Source organism: Echiichthys vipera (genome assembly GCF_963691815.1).
Source record: "Echiichthys vipera genome assembly, chromosome: X".
NCBI classification, from domain to species: Eukaryota; Metazoa; Chordata; class Actinopteri; order Perciformes; family Trachinidae; genus Echiichthys; species Echiichthys vipera.
Genome location: NC_139825.1, coordinates 16,098,504 through 16,112,531, shown reverse-complemented (window position 1 = coordinate 16,112,531; position 14,028 = coordinate 16,098,504). Strand labels below are relative to the sequence as shown.

At 40.2% G+C, this 14,028-nt stretch overlaps 1 pseudogene across 1 annotated transcript; it reads left to right on the top strand.

Moving 5' to 3' along the window:
• The first annotated feature begins 4,086 nt into the window (after positions 1-4,086).
• Positions 4,087-5,880, top strand: LOC310965000 (adenosine receptor A1-like; annotated as a pseudogene). Its single transcript has 3 exons — positions 4,087-4,444; positions 4,860-5,523; positions 5,860-5,880. The product of its transcript is annotated as an adenosine receptor A1-like (transcript).
• The last annotated feature ends 8,148 nt before the right edge of the window (positions 5,881-14,028 follow it).

The following is a 14,028-nucleotide window of genomic DNA, read 5'->3' as shown; positions in this document are numbered from 1 at the left end:
CTGAAGAGTGGGCTGCGGCTTCCTCCAATCAGGGCGTATATGGATGACATGACGACTGTTACAACAACAAAGGCATGCACAAGACGACTGCTGGACCAACTCCAGACAAACATCAGATGGGCATGAATGGAGATTAAACCCCGTAAGTCCCGCAGTATATCCTTGATCAAAGGCCAACTGTCCAATGAGAGGTTCCACATCAATGATGAGCCGATACAAACTATACAGAAGAAGTCCATCAAAAGCCTTGCCGCTGGTATAACGCAAATCTTAAAGATACCAACCAAGTGGACCAACTCAAGCAGGACACCATCTGTGGCCTCAAGCAAATCAACAACACTGCTCTCCCAGGCAAGTTGAAGCTGTGGTGTTTTCAGTTTGGGCTGCTGCCTCGTCTCATGTGGCCTATATCTATGTACGAGATCCCCCTTTCTCATGTGAATCGGTTGGAACAATTGGTGAACGCACAAGTGAGGAAATGTCTGAGACTACCCAAATGCCTCAGTACCATTTGAGATTAACCATATGGTAATGGTGCCCTCTCACTGCCAATTTCAAGCCTGGTGGAGGAGTACAAATGTGCTAAAACAAGGCTTGAGATGACGCTCACAGAATCCCGGGATCCTTTTGTCAGAGGTGCTGCTCTCACCCTGGCAACAGGTAGGAAATGGAGGCCTGTTACAGCAGTTGCACAGGCGAAGGCGGCTCTAAGACACCGAGACATAGTGGGAAAAGTCCAAAAAGGAAGACAGGGCCTAGGACTAGGAACAACAACACCCACATGACAGAAGGCAACACCATCTGAACGTCGGCAGCTGGTGGTGGAGGAGGTGCACCACCAGGAAGAAGCAGCCAGACGTGCAAATGCAGTCTCTCAAGCCAAGCAAGGCCGCTGGAAGAAATGGGAAGGTGTGGAGAGAAGGAAAAATCACCCGGAGCGAAATGTGGAGCATGGAGGCCAACAGGGTTAGTTTCATCATTAGAGCAACATATGACACCCTCCCCTTTCCAACTAATTTATATCTCTGGTTCCGGCAGGACCCTGCCTGTCCCCAGTCCCAACACCATGCCCGGAAAGCCCAGGCTACCTTACCTCTAAAACTGCTTTTGTTTGGGAGAGAGAGAAGCAATCGATCAAATCTCTGCAGCCCGAGATTGGGAAATGAGCTTTGACCTAGGCCAGAGGCTCACCTTCCCACCGGATATTGCAGTGACCAACCTGGGGCCAGACCTGGTCCTCTGGTCCATGATGAAGAATTCAGTAGTTAAATTCTACTCATTTAGCGGCTGGCTGGCTGTAGCTAGCTTGCTACGGGGCTCAGTTTTCACATCAACTGTGGCACATAGAGAGAGACTATGAAAGAGAGGGGTCTATGGTATTTAAATTAGATTTTACTGTATTAGTCATTATTTTATTTGTATATATTGTAATATGGATGTAGATCTTTTAAAAGACATGTTTATGTTGAAATTTAGGTATATACCTATACAAGTAATGTGTCCTATTGTATTGGTTTGCCTTCTTATGGACATAATACGCCATAGATAAGCAGAATGAATACAAAAACATAATTTTTGCCCAGTTTTGACAGCCTTAACACACACAGACTCTCGGCTGGTAAACACCTGTTAAAGTACTTCGCTAGTTCCTGCTACAGTAGCTGTCTCCAGGACGACATTTCGCCATGATGTTTGCTGTTTCCAAAATGAAAACAGCAAAAGTCATCCCTTTATTCAAATCAGGAGATAAGCACTGTTTTACAAACTACCGTCCAGTCTCCCTTTTGCCTCAGTTTTCAAAAATATTGGAAAAATTATTTAATTTTAGACTACAAAATTTCATTGAAAAAAATAACTTGCTTTCCAACAGTCAATATGGCTTTAGACAGGGTCGCTCAACATCGCTTGCCCTGATTGAACTAGTGGAAGAAATAACAAATTGCATTGAAAAAAAGAAATTTATAATTGGAATCTTCATCGATTTGCAAAAAGCTTTCGATACAATTGACCACAGTATTTTGCTGAATAAACTGGGAAAATATGGCATTAGAGGGACACCACAAAACTGGCTACAGAGCTATTTGCAAGACAGACAGCAATTTGTACAGGTTGATCAACAAAAATCTACTTATAGAACTGTATTGTGCGGGGTGCCTCAAGGTTCCATTTTAGGACCAACTCTGTTTTTAATGTACATCAATGATATTTGTAGCATATCCACAATTATGAAATTTATACTTTTTGCTGACGATACAAATATTGTTTGCTCCGGTGAGAATTTCAAGACACTTTTGACTAACATCACTCAAGAACTTCATAAGTTAAACAATTGGTTTAATATAAATAAATTATCATTGAATTTAAAAAAGACAAAACTTATGCTTTTTGGATATCGGAAAAAAGATATGCCAGTACAAGTAACTATTAACGGCACTATTATTGATAGAGTGCAACAGAATGTTTTCTTGGGTGTTGTAATTGATGAAAAGCTCTCTTGGAAACCTCACATAAGTCACCTGCGTTCAAAAGTGGCAAAATGTGTTGGTGTGATGAAGCGATGTAGCCTGTTACTCAATCAAAATGCTTTATTTATTCTTTATCACTCCTTCATAATGTCATATTTAAATTATTGTTTGGAAGTGTGGGGAAATTGCTACAAGACAAACTTGCTACCGCTCGTCACTCTTCAAAAACGAGCCATTCGAATTATTCACAAAGTCAAATACAATGACCACACCCATCCACTTTTCCTTAAGTCATTTCACTTAAAATTAGCTGACTTGGTGAATTATAAAACTGCGCAAATTATGTACAGGGCATCTAAAAATATGCTGCCGGGTAACATTCAAAACCTATTTAGAGATAGAGATGCTCATCACACATATAATTTGAGAGGATGTAATCAGTTGTACCAACCAAATGTAAGGACAGCCCTTAAATCTATGTGTGTCTCGGTGAGGGGAGTCATTGTGTGGAACAAACTGGCAGAGGAAGCGAAAAGTTGTGGAAATCTCATTCAGTTTAAAATAATATTCAAAAGAAATATGATGTGTGAGTACCAGAAGGATTTGCCGGACTGACGCCGGTTTTTTGGGGGGGTTTTTTGCGCACTCCTCAAGCTGGGGCTCCACAGCCACGCAGGCACGCACACACACACACACACACACACGGGTGCGCATTCACGCACACACACGCGGCGGGCGCACACACGGACACACCCATTGTCCGTCTAGGCGTCTGTCTATCGCTCTGCCTACCTGTCTGTATAGATGCCTGCCTGTCTCTCAGTCTGAGGATCTGTCTGTTTGTCTAAACACCTGTCTGTCTGAATGCCTGTCTATCTGTCTAATTGCCTGTCTGGCATTTGCTCTGTTGCCTATATGTTCTGGAGGGAAGAGGGGGTGTAGAAGCAGGAAAAGTTTGGGCCTGTCTGTCTGTTTGTCTGTCTATATGTCTGTTTTGTTTGTCATGTATATCTGTTTGTGTCACTACAATATATTGTATTGTTATAATATGTTATTTTGGGTTGGGTGGTGCTGGGTGAGGGGTTGGAAATTTATAAGCGTTGCTTCCTTCCATCCCCTTTTCAGACTGTATGTGTAAATTGTTAATTCTTCTTTTTTCTCTTCTCAATGTGTTGTTTTTTTTTTTTTGTTTGTTTGTTTGTTTTTTTTTGTTTTTTTTTTGTTTTTTTCTCATCTTTGGATTACAAGTCTGAAAAAATGAATAATGATGACACACGCGCATAAGGTATATTACCCACGTAATGCCAGCGATGCTGTCGCTACATGTAAATATGGTATGTAAGTTGTAAAGCCATCCTTATAATCTATTGCAACAGCAAACATAGTCATTTATTGTCCGACTAGGCACAACACGAAAAGTGAAATGCTACCATACAATGCCAAACAAGTATAATCACATAAGCCTGCAAAACATCCAGATGCATAGCTTGCATGTATCTTAGTGTCATCGCCTCTTAAAAAAAACAGTGGCAAAGGACTTCCTCAAAAGTTTCACAAGCGCAAGATGAATGATAAATGAAACAGTGCATTCAGACTCACTTTCACATACTACACCCTTAACTTGCGAACGTTAGCCAGATAGGAAGCACAATGGATGTGGGAGAAGTGATCTACACGTTGTTGGAGGTGCTCATTGCTGTGAGCTGCTGTGTTGGTAACGTCTCGGTTATTTTGGCGCTGTGGATCAGTAAAAGCATTAAACAGCCCACATTCTGCCTTATTGTCTGTCTGGCTGCGGCTGACTTTATGGTTGGCTGCTTGGCCATACCGCTGGCTGTGGTGGTGGATGGACGAGTGGAGACTTCATTCCACGGCTGTCTCTTCATCAGCTGTGTGGTCATCCTGTTGATCCTAGTCTCAGTTTTATTTCTTGCAGCTATTGCAGTGGACCGCTTCCTCCGAGTCTATATTCCTCTCAGGTAATACTCTTTCTGGACTATTGTGCAGAGAAAAGTAAAACAGTGATGCTAAACAGGCTTTTAAATTATAAGCTTGAGATTTTTGTATATTTTATCTTTACCTCTTATTTTACCCTTTTGCATGCAGAGCTTAAAACTGCATTATGCATGATTTCAGGGGTAAAGCAGTTTTGAAATCATATAATACTTAATTCAATACAATGTGCACATTTTCTTCTGCCCAACTTTTCAGGCTCTGAAATCATTTCTTACTCTGACCTCTTTGCATTGCACTATAAAAAGTCACTACAATGACTTCTTGATAGTTTTATATAGAGTATATATATATATATATATATATATATATATATATATATATTTTAAATACGTAATTGGTTATATCATTATATTATAATTTGTGCTTTTTTGTTTTTAGGTACAAAAAATCTGTTACAAAGAGACATTCTTGGCTTGTGGTAGCAGCATGTTGGCTTGTTGCAATACCACTGAGTTTTGCTCCCATGCTTGGATGGTACAACCATGAAACATTGTCTAAATCAGTCAACTCTACTATTGTCTGCCAGTTTATAGCTGTGATCCCCATGTCATACCTGGTTTACTTCAACTTTTTTCTCTGCACCCTCACACCTCTGTTGGTGATGACCGCACTGTATGGCTACATTTTCTGCACCATTCGAGGAAACCTTCGAGAGAAACCAGGCAACAGTCCCAGAAAACAGTCTCAAAACTATCTAAAGAAAGAAAAACAGCTAGCAGGATCTCTGTCTCTGGTCTTGGCTCTGTTTGCCCTGTCCTGGCTCCCTCTCCACATCATGAACTGCATCGTTTACTTTGGTGGGCCGAATGATGTACCAGAAACCACTTCTATGTGGGGATTCTGCTTTCCCACGCTAACTCAGCTGTAAACCCAGTTGTGTATGCGTTCAAAATACAAAAGATCAAGACAGCGTACCTGAAGCTCTGGAGACAGTATATTGCATGTGGAGAAGAAAATCAAGGATCTCAGACAAGCCAGACAACAGACAACCATCTGAGCAGTAAGTAACATGAACAGTGTGGCCAAAAATGAGCAAAGGAATGTTTTCTTGATTTTTTTTGTTGTTGTACAAAGATATTTTGCTGATTTAAAGTAACATCGACAACATCGTATCTCAGCTGACCTCCAATGCTCTGGGCTCGATGCGCTGTGGCCACTGAGGGAAGCCAAACACTAATCATCCACTCACAATGCCATGATACAGAGCAGACTTTAAAATCAGGAAAATATCCCTTTTAGGAGCATGTTTGGTTGAATGTGGAGCGTTATCAAACATTGTAAAAATATTAAAATTGTGTGAGGGTCAGTTACAGTATGTGAATGGATTTTAAAATCCCAAACCTACCCTTTTAATTGACAAAGATGATATTCTGTGTAGTGGTACAGGAACAACATCTAACCAATTCCACTGAAAGATCTGTTATCTGTTACGTTCAGGAATCTCTGTATGTTTGTGTGTCCTATATGTTTGGGTTAGCATGTGTGACTGTTTCGAAAACTGCTTTTGTATAGAGAAAGGGGGACTTCCGCTTGTCTTAAAAACTTTAGTTTAGTTTCACATCACTGTTGTTTTTTTGTTATTATTCAAGTTTCAGTTATTCATGTCCATTTCAACAGAAAGCACACTCTGTGTTGAAAATTACCGTCACTATTTTTGAGAAGTACTTTTACAACACTAGAAAAAAAACAGGTCTGTCTCTAACTAATACATCCATTAATTTGTGTTCATGATTGTCATTGGCACCATTACTTCAGGAACATTAATTTTACACTTGATGCATGTGTTAAACCCATGTAATTCTATATTATTTAACACCTGTTTTTTTAAAGCACTTGCAATGTTTTAAATTTATTCAGACCTTATCAGAAAGGTGTGGATTGAAATAAGTAGTCAAAAAGTAGTTTGATGTGTTGTTGTTTTGGATTGGATAACATAAAAATATATTCATAACATTTTCTACCCCCATGCAAGAGATATAAAGAAAATACACATTTCAAAGTGCAATCTGACACAACACCACAAAGTTCAGCCTAAAAAAGACCATATTTAAGACAACTAGTCTTAACAACAATAGATGATAATAAGTTTCACAAAGGTAGAATTTATTGCAGAGCTGTTGTATTGGATGGCATTACTGTATAGGAAGTCATGATACCCTTTTGAAATAGTCCCTTTTTTGTTTTACAGCCTGAAATGAAAATACATAAATTATTTTTTTTTTCTAGCGTGAGATACACATTTTGACCTACAATATTCAGTGACTTTAAAAAAAAAAAAGAAAAAGAAAATTAATAAAAAATGAAAAACTATAATATCAGTGTTGGAAAAGTGATGAGTCACATATTTAATACTTTGTGGTGGCACCTTTTGCTTTGATTATAGCCATCAGTCTGTTTTGATCTGTCTCTACCAGCTTTGTGCACCTAGACTGGGAAAAATATCCCTGTTCTTCCTGCAGACCTGTTCGAGTTCAGTCAAATTTTGAGGTGAGCAGCGATGTACTGCACTCTTCACGTCCATCCACAGATGTTCTGTAGGATTTAGGTCAGGGCTCTGACTGGGCCACTGTAGGACATTGACCTTCCTGTCCTTTAGCCACTGTGTAGTTTTTATGGTGGTGTGTTTTAGGTCGTTGTCATGCTGGAAGGTGAACCACCTGCCCACTTTCAAGTAACAGAGGGCCCCAGGTTTTCCTCAAGAATGTGGGTGTACTTGGCAGCATCCATTTTCCCTTCAATCCTGACCAGTTGCCCAGTCCCTGCTCAAGAGAAAAGGTCCCAAAATATAATGCTGCCACCAACATGCTTTACTGTAGGTATGGTGTGTTTTGGGTGGTGTACTGCGCACTTGGAATTCAGCCCAAAAAGTTTAATTTTAATCTCATCTGACCAGATAACCTCTTCCACATGGCATCAGAATCTTCAATATGTTGTTTGGCATACTGTAAACAATACTCAGTGTGACATTTTTCAGAGGAGGCTTCTTTCTTGCCACCCTGCCATACATGTAGCTGTGAAATTGTTGTCACATGCACAGATCAACCAAGCTCTGCCATTAAGACTTATAGCTCCTTCAAGGTCGCCATGGGCCTCTTGGTAGCTTCCTGATTGAGTTTGGAGGGGCAGCCCGATCTAGGCAAGGTCTGGGTGGTGCCATATGCCTTTCACTTCTGGACAATACTCTGAACGGTACTAGGATGTAAATCACGCTGGAATTGATTTCTTTTTTCATGTATTACCTTTTCAGGATGTAAAACAAAAAACGTGACTGATTCAAAAGGATATCATGACTTTCTATAGGTTGTATGTTGTATTGATGTTCATATTTTTATTTCATTGGGTTTTAAATATCACTTTCACTATCACACACCAAACAGTTGTACTACCGCCGTTACTAAACATAAACAACATACTGTAGAGATGTTATTACATGTATCAGATCCCAATAACTGTTTTATTTTTGTATTTTTGACAAGAAATTTCAAGAGTGAGTCATTATTGAAATCCACACATGTCTGCTAAATTGAAGGAAAAAAACCCAATTTAAAACCTGTTAATGTGACTTCTATTAAGAAAATGTACAGTGCAGTACACCCAGAAGCAGTATAATGAAAAATCTTAAGACTAAGACTTAAGTTCTCATTTGCAGTGCCTTGTTTCTGTGTATTCATTAGTTTTCTTATCAGATGTTTACAGATTAGTAGTTAGTTTTGTGATAGTTTCGCAATACTTTTCATTTCCTCACTCTAAGAATCTACAGTATACAGCTCGGTTTTCTTCTGTTAATATGGTATGTAATGACTGAAGTCAAATTAAACTTGTGTTTAATGTTAATGGATACAGTGTTTTAATGATAATTTACTTTCTACCTGCTGTAAACACTTTATGTACATTTATGAGCCACCATTATCAGCCAGTGCATGTACTGTATAAAGCATTACACTGATCCACTTTCAAGCAACTCTCCATGTAGCTACATGCAGTTACATTTTTAGATTTTAGTTGTCTCACTTCCTGTTCTCACATGTGTAAGACTTTGACACGTCTGACAGGACTAGCTACTAGAAATTAAACTGAAACTGAAATTAAACAGCAATACATTTTCAGAGCATTCTTTGAAAGAAATTACCCCCATGATGTTTAGACATTTCTGTCTTTAACAAGACCATACAGTTTAACAACTAACTTTTTACTCATTGGGTTTATAGAGTGATTCCTTTGTATCCTTTACTTGAAGAATAGTGAATGCAATGCACCATTTATTCAGTAACAATCACACTGAACAACATCATAATTAATAATTCCAAACTGCCTTGTCAAAGCAGCAGAATTGTCAGTTACAAATAAATGTTAATATAATACTCATTGCAATGCCGCTCCCACACTTAGGTGTAGGTGTAGGTTTTGTTGTGTAGTGTTGTGAAAATAAATCTGTTAAATAAAGATCAACAAACATGATCAGCCTTTTGTCTGTGCTTTATTTGCATATTTCCATTCTGTTACTCTCTGTTTATATTCACTGTTCACTACACCGTTCACTGTTTATTTTTATTTATACTTAATATTCTGCTGCTAATACTCACTTCAAACAGCTGTCAACTCTGTCAACTTAGATGCTATATTATATTTTATTTTATTTAATTTTCTATTTTATTTTATATTTTATTTGTTGTAGATATGCCTATATCTTGCCTCCTTTTATATTTTATATTTACCTTTTATATTGTATATTTTTTGGTGGTTTCTGGAGCCTTGCAACGGAATTTCGTTTGTATACATGAAAATGTGTGTGAATGACAATAAAGTTTGTCTAAGTCTAAGTCTAAGTAAGTGACAAATTATTTTTCTCTGCAGACAAAAATAAGTTCAACTCCTGCCGTCTCATGAACAAAGCTAAGAGTCAGAAGGAGTAAACCTGAGTTTAGTAGCCATCTTTCTTTTGAGTAGGAATCCAACTTGGAGATAAGATCACAAGGGCAAAGACTCAGCTTGGTAACATCTTCAGACAAAGCATTCTCTCAGACTCCTCACCACAAGATTTCACAGGAATAGGATGTACAGGTCAAAATTGTCTGTGTTCTCTGGGATTATCTCCTGTCATGTGGCAGACCATATACAGTTTGTCTTAGTATAAGGTTTTACACAGGAGTTGCAGGATTCTCGTGTGACCTTATAAAGATTATGATTATAAATTACAAACAAAAAATCCCACAACAGTTCCCAGCTTTGAACATTTTATGTTCACTAGAAAAGGTTATTTATAATTATCTATTGTCTATTTGATTAACAGGCATGCATTAAAACCGGAACAACAATTCTGGGTAAAAGTAATGATAGGTAAAGTCACATACAAACAACAATAATAACAATAATGGGTGAGGGGATAAAAACGAAGAATGGATAAGATCGTTCAAAAAAACAACCTTGTTTTCTCTTTTTGATACAGACCACCTTTTCTTAAAGCATGCACACACACATGACCTGGTGCTTGAAACCTTTATCTTACAGGGAAAATCATGCACAAAATAAGATTAAAAAAGGTGAGGTGAGGATATAACATACATGTATCTGGCCACATTTCTAAACTCAGAGCCCTACAACCTACCGTCGTCGCTCAGCTACTTTCAAAAATCTACAGCCCCCTTGACGAAGCCGTTTGTCACTCTTCACCAGGTTGAGACAAAGGATATCTAAACAATCCTCCCTCTTGGTAGCAGACTGGTCAAGCTGTAGAAGTAAACACTGCATGAAAACTGGGATTTGCAGCAGTTTGCGATACTGTAAATTGCCGTGAAAAGTTTCAGTCAGCTCCAGATAACTGCTAGGAATTGCCGTAAACTTGCAGTCTAAGGTGAGAAAGTTACTTTTATTATGTGGTTTGAAACTGGACTCTACAGCCACACCGTCATACTTAGTGATGACATGTAATAACATTTTGTGTATTTTACCAGCTCTGCATGGTAACTTTGATAGAATGATTAACAATTGCTAACGTCCATTAAGTCCCATTTATTGTTTACTATCAATGATAAGAAAACATAAGAACATAACAGTTAACAGGGCCAGAGTTTAAAACGGTTTGCATGTTTGAAAGTATAGAATTATCTATATAAACAGCAAAAAGTCCTACCTGAGAAATATAAAATATATTTCCATCTTTACACAGATGAGGATATAATAATTATATAATATTATAACCTCTTTGATTAAACTTTACACTAAACAGTCTTCTAGACTCAGCTCTGTCATTTGGATGGTTATATGTGTGTGTGTGTGTGTGTGTGTGTGTGTGTGTGTGTGTGTGTGTGTGTGTGTGTGTGTGTGTGTGTGTGTGTGTGTGTGTGTGTGTGTGTGTGTGTGTGTGTGTAACAACACAATATCCCCTTTTAGTATTATCGTTAACTATAGACACAAAATCCAAGCAGTGGTTGGTGGAGAAGACAAACTGTCTCCTCGGAGTATGGCTGTTGTCAGAGATACAGAACAAACTAAATTCCCCTGTTGACATGTTGGCCTCAACGACGGACCCGGTTTGACTGCCAGATCACCGGGGATTAAACTCGGCCGCAGCTTGGCTCGAGGCAACCAATGTTATGGCACCTGCTGAGTCTCACTTTTCAAACGTTTCGCCTTGTTGCAAACTAACTAAACATTTCTTAGCTGTTTAATTGAATGTTACCAATCTACTGACTACATCCATAACGCAAGCCGTTAGTAGCCATACTATCTTGGATACAGCGGCGGCTGCCGCCTGCATTCATTGTAATGCTACTTTCTAACACTGTAATTGGCTCACTAACTGCCAAAGTAACATAGCACCTGGCTTCACAAAAAGCTGACACTGTGTAGAGTGTAACTTAGTGGACAAGTTTGTGGTCTGTGACTGTTTTCTATTTTGTTGTTGTTCAGAACCTCCCATCTCAGAATTGATTCTGAGATGGGAAACTGCTTTTTCTGAACAGCTGATAAGAGTTACTTAAAACAACTCTGAGTAGGTTGAGCATGAACATAATAAAACATTATCAATGGAGCACTTATACTACAATTCACCATGGCAACAGGTAAATGTATTTATTTAATTATTTTTATTTATAATCTTTATTTAAACTCAGGAATATTTTCAGGAGCAACCTCATTTGCAAACACAAACATTTAAAAACACAAAACATTCAAATAAAAGACCTCCATTTTAATCCTGTGTATGTAGAGATATTATCTACTGTATATAAAGACAAATTTATCTCTAAAGCAAAGAGCCTTAGTCAGAGAAGGGAAAGTGTCAATAGGTTAGCACAATAAAATTGTATTCTTTGTTCTCCATTAATTCATAAATTAAAAAATATAGTTGAAGATTGAGAAAAAATATCCTGAAAAATAATCCTGCTTTCTGAAATAGGGCCTGGGAGCTACAGCCACGAGACAGCAGCACGCTCACACCATCTTCATTTCAGTAGGCCAGACCAGGTAAGTTTCATGTGCAGGGTATAAACTTGTCACAACAGACACCATGCAAACATTGACATATTAACATCACAAGCCACTTCATTAGATGCTCTTGTAGAAACTGATCCAAAACAAAAGACATAAAGTCTGTCTTTGGAGGCCAGAAAAAAAGTAATGGTGTGTGTAAGTAAATGTCTCTGACCTGATGATATTTTCATTTGCTGTGACAGACTGAGGTTGTGAGGCTGGGACTTCCTATTTGGTGGAAGACACTGGAGTCTTTATATGTAAGTAACTTTAATCCAAACACACACACACACACACACACACACACACACACAAACACACACACACACACACACACACACACACAACTGTGTTCAGTTTTGCAGTAAAGACAACCCACCCAGAAGGCTGCATATTGGGTCACCCTTAGCGAGACCCGCTCTGACATCATATGAATTGTCGCGCAGAGCAGCGTTGAAAATGGCGGGGAGATTTAGACAGAGCCTGGCACAAACAGGTGAATGTATATGTTTACCTTCAAATGTGAATGCAAACCAGTACTGGCTGTCTGGGTGGTTGGGGACACTGAAGAAAGCATTAGTCAAATCAACAACAGAAAACCACTTACTTTCAGGTGGAACCTGTGAGAGGATTGTGTGGGGATTTGGTACTGTAGGGGCGTGTGCCTGGATTGGATCAGGTGCACCTTTAACCCTTCGTGATACTCAGAGGTGGGGTCTTCTGTATGGCTCCACTCGGTTGCATCGATGCATTTTTTCAGCAAAGGTTTCAGGATTCGTGGCTTCCCTCTTTTGATAAAGGAAACATATGGGAACTGCGGCACTTGGAACGAAACACAAGACAGGCACACAGAGATTACACATCGTGCATCATCCCAATACAGGTAAAGCAGATTTAGGTTATCGCATAAGCTGTTCTGTCCAAATCATGTTAAATAGTTTGTCTTTCCCTAAGGAGGACTGTGCCACACAATGCAAGTCTGTTTGGCGCATGACATCAGCGTGTGCATGTGTGTGCGTGTGTGTGTGTGTGTGTGTGTGTGCGTGTGTGTGTGTGTGTGTGTGTGTGTGTGTGTGTGTGTGTGTGTGTGTGTGTGTGTGTGTGTGTGTGTGTGTGTGTGTGTGTGTGTGTGTGTGTGTGTGAGTGAGTGTGTTTGTTATTGCTGTGAGATCTGAGTATGCTGAGGCCCTCTGGCCCAGAGTTTCTGTTTATGCCTAAAACGCACATCAGGAGAAAAGAGTGTTTAAAACTGCCCTTCAACTCATCTACAGTGGAACAATTTAACTAAAATTGTTTTGTGGAGGGTGTGTAGGTGTGCTGGTCACATCACTCACGACTGAAATGGGGGTCTAACGGCGATCCAGATGAGCCCATCACTCTCCCAAGTCCTCCGTCATTCCCCCCCACCTCCCTGTGGTGGTTCTGTGTCCCGGGGCGACGGCTCCCCAGCACAGGCTACGATATGATGGCGGTGTGCAAGTCCTGTCTCCCCACGCTCTCAAAACTGCGGGAGAACGTCTCTGGCCTGAAGGCTGACCTCATGGAGAGGGACAAAATCCTAGATCCCTCCACTGTCGCCACGACCCAGGCCCATCTCAGGGCTTCTGGCACTGGTGACCGGACCATGACGGCCGCTGACAACACCACCGGCTCCATCACCACCGGACCTCCGGCACCAGCACTCACCGACTCCCGCTGGCACCATCAGGGAGCCAAGCCAAAGTCAATGGCACCTTCCACTTCCTGCCTTCGCCCCCCGGAGTGGCAGTGCTCCACCGCTCCGTTTCTGGTCAGCTCAACTCCACTCAAACCGAGTGAACCCGGGTCAGTGGTGAATAGGGGCGCTGGGGCTCGCCCGTCTCTCCCTTCTTCGCCTCCGGATCTACAACTGTATAACAGATATGACGTCCTAAGCATGCAGGATTTCCCTCTGCTGGGTCCAGCTCGTTCCCGGGATCCGTCCATCCAGCCTCTCGGCGACCCAGGAGCTGGGTTCCGCTCGCCCAAGCCGCCTCCGCCAACTGCACCTGGGGCTTAAAGGATAATGCCTGTGGAAAAGTATTCCATTTATGGACAA